Raw genomic sequence first — 6,673 nt, 5'->3', positions numbered from 1 at the left:
TTGTTTACTGAATGTCCTCCATGCCACGTTAAAGTGGCTGTAACAGTCTGCGACGTGCGAATTATTATGCATCATCTTTAGTTTATAAAAACTAAGCCGGCAACTGGTGTCCCAGCCAGCTTCCCTTGTGGGCCATTGCACTCCTGGACCGATTTACAGTGGTACCTCGGGTTACATACGCTTCAGGTTACACACTCCTCTAACCCAGAAATAGTGCTTCAGGTTAAGAACTTCACTTCAGGATAAGAACAGAAATTGGGCTCCAGCGGTGTGGCAGCAGCAGGAGGCCCCATTAGCTAAAGTGGTGCTTCAGGTTAAGAACAGTTTCAGGTTAAGTACGGACCTCCGGAACGAATTAAGTACTTAACCCGAGGTACCACTGTATTATTTTATTTGTTTAAATAAATAAATAAATAAATAAACAAATACATACATACATACATACATACCCCCCCATCAGAGTTACATTGTTGTTATGGCGACGTATTTCTGGTATAATGCACTTCTTTCTTGCGCATGGACCTTCCCCCTGGCATGCGCTTCCGTTACTATGGTGACGGTTGGGCATTCCTTTCGCCCCTCCTTTCAATGGTAGAGCACCTTCTGGTGTCTTGAGCATCTGTGTGTGGCGACAGTAGATGGCTGCAGGCACTGGGAAATAATAGTAGTGACAGAAACTTGCAAGCAGCTCCAACCTGCCAGCTCATCCATCTATGGAGCCAAGTCCGTGTTGTGCGGTACGGGCGGCTCGATCAGGCTTGAGATGTCTTGCAGAAAGTAAGTCGGTCCAATTTGGGAAATGTCTGTGAAATGCAGTGCATGTCTACGCAATGCTAGGAGATCACAGATTCAGAGATCAGATTCTGAATGGGATGTGGAGGGGGGAGGGAGAGAGAAATTCAGAACAGGCACATTTAACTAATTTACACTTTCAGAGGTGGACACGGAAACTGAAGCACGGCGATCGTCTGGGATTGGCGCTTCTCTTAATTTTTCAAGGCAGTTCTCTGGCCAAGTAATGTGGGCAGAAATGCACAGAAAGCGTGCACAGAAATGCCCGTAACATACAAAAGTGTGTTGCATTATGGGAAATTGCTCTGAGGAAGTCTGTACATCAGGTAGATTGGATACAGAAGTGTGTATCTATGGAGAATTTTTCAGTAAAATGCCAATGAATTTTTCTGACTATTTTTTTTTTTAATGGAACATGTGAACTGATTTAAAAATATGTAGAGCTGAAGAATGGGACACGGGTGGTGCTGTGGGTTAAACCACAGAACGTAGGGTTTGCCGATCAGAAGGTCGGCGGTTCGAATCCCCGCGACGGGGTGAGCTCCCATTGCTCGGTCCCTGCTCCTGCCAACCTAGCAGTTTGAAAGCACGTCAAAGTGCAAGTAGATAAATAGGTACCGCTCCAGCGGGAAGGTACATAGCATTTCCGTGCACTGCTCTGGTTTGCCAAAAGTGGCTTAGTCATGCTGGCCACATGACCCAGAAGCTGTATGCCAGCTCCCTCGGCCAATAAAGCGAGATGAGCGCCGCAACCCCAGAGTCGGTTACGAATGGACCTAATGGTCAGAGGTCCCTTTACCTTTACTTTTAGAGCTGAAGAATGGAAAATGAGAAACTGAAATTAACAAATGACCCACCCACCCAGTTCCTTGCTCAATACAGTGTGGAGAACAGGCCTGGCTCTCAACATAGCATAGGAACCATAGAGGCTGAGGTCTTTTGGCACCCGCCAATAAAATATTTGAGGGGGCTGGGCCTCAAAATCGACGGGCATTGCCATTCAAATGGTGTGCGTGTACTGCGTCATGTGATTGATTATGTGGAGTGGGGTTTACTCGGGCCCCTCCAATATCTTATTCAAGTTGGCATCCCAAGTAAGACGGAGAGAACCGGCTTGAAAGACAGCCGACTCACCGCAACAGCCATCTCATTTGAAAGCAAGGGGTTGGAGCTCTCTTTCCGAACTTCCCTAGCGCCCAGCAAGGGGGCAGGAAGGGGTCTTGCTTTCTGTCTCAATCCCAGCCGCACTGGTCTGTGCCACGTAACACGTGTATCGTGCGTGAGCCCGCTTCCAAAAGCAAGGGGGGTTTTCGGTTCAAAACTCTATCCAGGGATCACCCAATCTGGCACTGCACGGCGCGGGCGTCCAGTAGGGCCCCTTTTCCTGAGATTGTGACGATAGGTAGGAGGTTGCCAGGAGGGATAGCCCGGGAGGAATTGGGCGGGATTTGGCAGAGTGGAAAGGAACCCCAAGATTTGGAATAGGAAATAAGGAAAGGAAATAAGAAGATTCCACCTAAACATTAGGAAGAACTTCCTGACAGTAAGAGCTGTTTGACAGTGGAATTTGCTGCCAAGGGGTGTGGTGGAGTCTCCTTCTTTGGAGGTCTTTAAGCAGAGGCTTGACAACCATATGTCAGGAGTGCTCTGATGGTGTTTCCTGCTTGGCAGGGGGTTGGACTCGATGGCCCTTGTGGTCTCTTCCAACTCTATGATTCTATGATTCTATGATTTTGTTTGACTGATGTAGCCAAGTGAACAGGCATTAAGTCACCATCTCAGAAGCTGTACTTTCTTCCGAGTTAAAATTGGAGGCACGATTCATTCGTTTACCCCCCAAAAGCTGACTTCTTGAGTGTCTAAGAGGAAGAATTTACTAGTCCCAGAGGGGTAACTTACTCTCTCACATACACTGGGGTGACTGTCAGGGAGGAGTGAGGCACCGTGTCAGTACAGCAATGTGGCTAATGGGAGGTCAGGTGTCCAGTGACACCTCTTTTCATTGGCTGGTTCTTCATTCTGCTTGGTTGTAGTGGCAGTGGCCTTAGGTGGAAAGAGGAAGGTCTAAAACAGTTTTTCTCAAACTTGGGTCTCCAGCTGTTTTGGATTACAACTCCCACCATCTCGGACTACTGGTCGTTCTAGCTAGTATGACCTGGGCAAGAGACCCAACGGCCAGACAGAGAGTGTTAAGTTGTGGGTGAACATATTAGACGACACAGCGATTCTTTAAACAGCTCTTGTTTATTCACAGGCCAGAACGGAACTGAACTGAAGGGTTCAGCCAGCCTGCTTATATAGAGCTCCACTAGAACGCAACAGTAACCATTTTCTGTAACTATCCAATCACTGAACGTCACTTTCGATCCCTTATTTGCATATGTGGACCTGAGTGAAAACTACAGTATCCCTCTGCTGGCCCAGGGTGAGAACTTCAGTACATAACAGAGAGGACATTTGGCCCCTTGAGGGTTTGCTATTCCTGACCTAGGGCATAAACCCTGGCAATGCAAACTAGTTTTGGGTGACCAAAGATATACAGCAAAATTAAATTTCAGAGTGCTTGGGGAAACATTAACGGAACGAGTCACCACTGTGAACATAAATTTCACAAGCTTCTGCAGCTGCATCTCACACCACAAAACAGATTGCCCCTTACCTTGCAACTTTGCTATTATTAAAAACGACACAGTTACTCTCGAAATCAACAGACGGAGTTCTTGATACTCTCTTGTTGAACCATTGCGTTCAAAATATATAGATGCTTTCTTTGATGGCATCTCTCTCTCTCTCTCTCTCTCAAATCTCAAAAACCAATTTGCAGCCTCCCCACCCCCCTCGAGCTGTCACCCTGCTCGGTGGCACATGGGACGGCGTGTCGCGGAAAGATGAGCACCCCCAACCTGGGGCTCCCCAAAAGGAACAGCAATAAAACACTTTTTAAGGAATGCACTTCACAGCTTATTCTTTGTGAGAATTGCTTCTTTCGCCACAAACCCCCACGCTGCTAGGTGAAGCGGAGCAAGGGCAGTTTCCCCGGAAAGCTTTCCTTTGTTGGAATGAAGGAGGGTCTTCCGTAATAGAGAGAAAGTCCGGCTTGTTACCTGAACTCCGTCGAAAGTGAAAATGGAGTTCTAATAAGGATGGCTGGCCTGTGACTTCTTTCAGAACGGAACAACGAAGGCACCCTACTCTTGTTGAACATCATCTCGCCGTAAGCATCTGGTGATGTGTTACACACGCCATCTTCTTTTAACACACCTGGTGAAACCCTAGTGGGTTTTTTCCCCTTCCTTTCTTTCCTGGTGCCAAACGGCAGCGCATCACATGATTACGCAGCAGCGGAGTTCAACGGGGCCAGATTTGTGTAGAGATGATATAGGATGCTGTGGCTGATGTTTCTTTCCTTCCTTGTTCCAGTTGGTATAAGCCAATTTCAATAATAATAATAATAATAATAATAATAATAATAATAATAATAATTTATTATTTATACCCTGCCCATCTGGCTGAGTTTCCCCAGCCACTCTGGGCGGCTCCCAATCAAGTGTTAAAAACAATACAGCGTTACATATTAAAAACTTCCCTGAACAGGGCTGCCTTAAGATGTCTTCTGAATTAATATAATAATATTACTCTTACTCTTCGTTTGCGATTTCCCCTTTCTTCCATTTCTTATGCATTCTCTTCTGAAATCTCAGCTCATCTGTCAGCTCCTTATGCAATGCTCCCTCAGGCACCGTGCCCACTGCTGGGGTTGTGTCGCTGCGGCAGGTTCTGATGAGATCTTGTGAGATCTCATGGAACTCTCGTGAGATCTCGCCAGAAGCCGCTGCATAACCCCAGTAAGCGAGGCTTTGGTGGGGGGTGGGGGGGGGGTTGCTACAATTAAAACAAAACAAAACATGATTTCACCTTGGCTGATCAGATCCGGCCAACCGATTTTGAGTTGATGCCTTGTGGTTGGATGGACTCATGCTCCTCTGAGACCATGGGCTGACCTTTATTTTATTTTTTCAGGTGGAAAGGGTTGCCCGGGAAAATATTCAATAGTATGCATGGCCTCATTAGGGCACAGACAGTCCCTCATGAGACAATTTGTAAAGAGAATTTGTTTACCGCATTCCCCGCTTTCATTACAGATTCCGTCTTTGGCAATCTCAGACGTCAGGCTTATCATCACTTCGTTTCCTGGAGGTAATGAACGAAAATTCAAAGAAGATCCTGATACAATCGGAAGAGGTTAACACTTTGCATATTGTACGGCTTTCAACTATATCTCCCTCTTCAAGCCTTGCGTGGGGAAATTAAATGCCTCGTGTAGATGTCTATAGGGTTAAGGCTATAATGATGCAACACAACGCAGCTAGTTATTACAATTATGTGATGTCACAAAAATCCTGGGATGCAAAGGGATCCAGTTAACCTATAAATGTCAGTGTTGGGATACGAGACTCTGGTGAAGGCTTAAGGAAAATTTCTAGAGGCGGAGAGGAGGGCAGGAAGCCTCAAAGTAACAGATGGGCAGAAGGGCGTCACACACCTACATGATGTATAGGGAAAGTGCAAAGCTTATATCTTTGAAGACAGCACAGTCTGATGGTGGGCGAGCTCATCTTGTGTATAGCTTGGCACCCATGGAAGATATGCATCTCCTCTTACACTCAGCATCAGTGGGTGATGTGTGTGTGTGTGCTTTTCTGGAGGAAGGGAGGCTGAGGTCAGCTAGGTAGGCAGAGAGACGGGAGTCATTTTGCCAGCATCGTTCAGCCTGCGTCTTGGGTACCCAAGCTCAGAGTAATTGAATTGAATGAGGTCCCCAAGAAGACCAAAGGAACATAAAACCATGGCTGCATACACACACGCCACGGATTTACAGCATATGACTCCCCCCAAAGAGCCCTGGGAGCTGTAGCTTAACCCCCAAACTACAATTCCCAGCACCCTTTGCAAACGGCAGTTCCCAAAATTCTTTAAAGTAGTTTAAATGTAAGGTGAGCATTCAAGCCATTAGGTAGTTTATTTGGCCAGTAGTTCAGTAAATCTTTTAAGTGCCAGACCTCTGTATCTCAAAGACAACTGCAGATAAGAAGGCTTTACTCCTTCCTAGCGATCTTTTTTTGCACATTAGCCTGCTCGGCATCGATGCTTTTTGAGCTATGTAGAGCAGCTAAACCACACAGAGGATAACTAAGGCTGCAGTCCTGTATATTATTACTATTATTATTATTTATTGAATATATATATCACTGAGAGTAAGTATGACTGAACTTAGTGAGGCTTACTTCTGAGTAGACATGCCTAGGATGGTGCTGTTTGACTTTTATTGGGCTAGGAGAGCTGGGGGGGGGGGAGAATTCAAATATGGCAACCAATGCACCCCTTTGGTTTCAGATAATACATGGGTAAGGTAAAGGGTAAAGGGACCCCTGACCATTAGATCCAGTCGTGACCGACTCTGGGGTTGTGGTGCTCATCTCGCTTTATTGGCCAAGGGAGCCGGCGTACAGCTTCCGGGTCATGTGGCCAGCATGACTAAGCCACATCTGGTGAACCAGAGCAGCGCACAGAAATGCCGTTTACCTTCCCGCTGGAGCGGTACCTATTTATCTACTTGCACTTTGACGTGCTTTCGAACTGCTAGGTTGGCAGGAGCAGGGACCGAGCAACGGGAGCTCATCCTGTCGCGGGGATTCGAACCGCCGACTTTCTGATCGGCAAGTCCTAGGCTCTGTGGTTTAACCCACAGCGCCACCCACGTCCCATTGTACATGGGTAGACGAGTCTAAAAAGCCCTGGAAATGAATTTTCGATAAGGAAATCCTAACTCCCAACAACCAGTGCAGACATCACTGTTTACACTGGTCCTTCAATTCTCCTT

At 46.7% G+C, this 6,673-nt stretch overlaps 1 long non-coding RNA gene across 1 annotated transcript; it reads left to right on the top strand.

Annotated features, from left to right (window-relative positions):
• The first annotated feature begins 609 nt into the window (after positions 1-609).
• Positions 610-5,121, top strand: LOC310679781. Its single transcript, XR_014512530.1, has 2 exons — positions 610-777; positions 4,935-5,121. It is a non-coding gene; the product is annotated as an uncharacterized lncRNA (long non-coding RNA).
• Positions 5,122-6,673: the final 1,552 nt, after the last annotated feature.

This window comes from Podarcis tiliguerta, assembly GCF_965153285.1.
Source record: "Podarcis tiliguerta genome assembly, chromosome: 6".
Lineage (NCBI taxonomy): Eukaryota > Metazoa > Chordata > Lepidosauria > Squamata > Lacertidae > Podarcis > Podarcis tiliguerta.
This window is presented reverse-complemented; position numbering and strand designations above follow the sequence as displayed.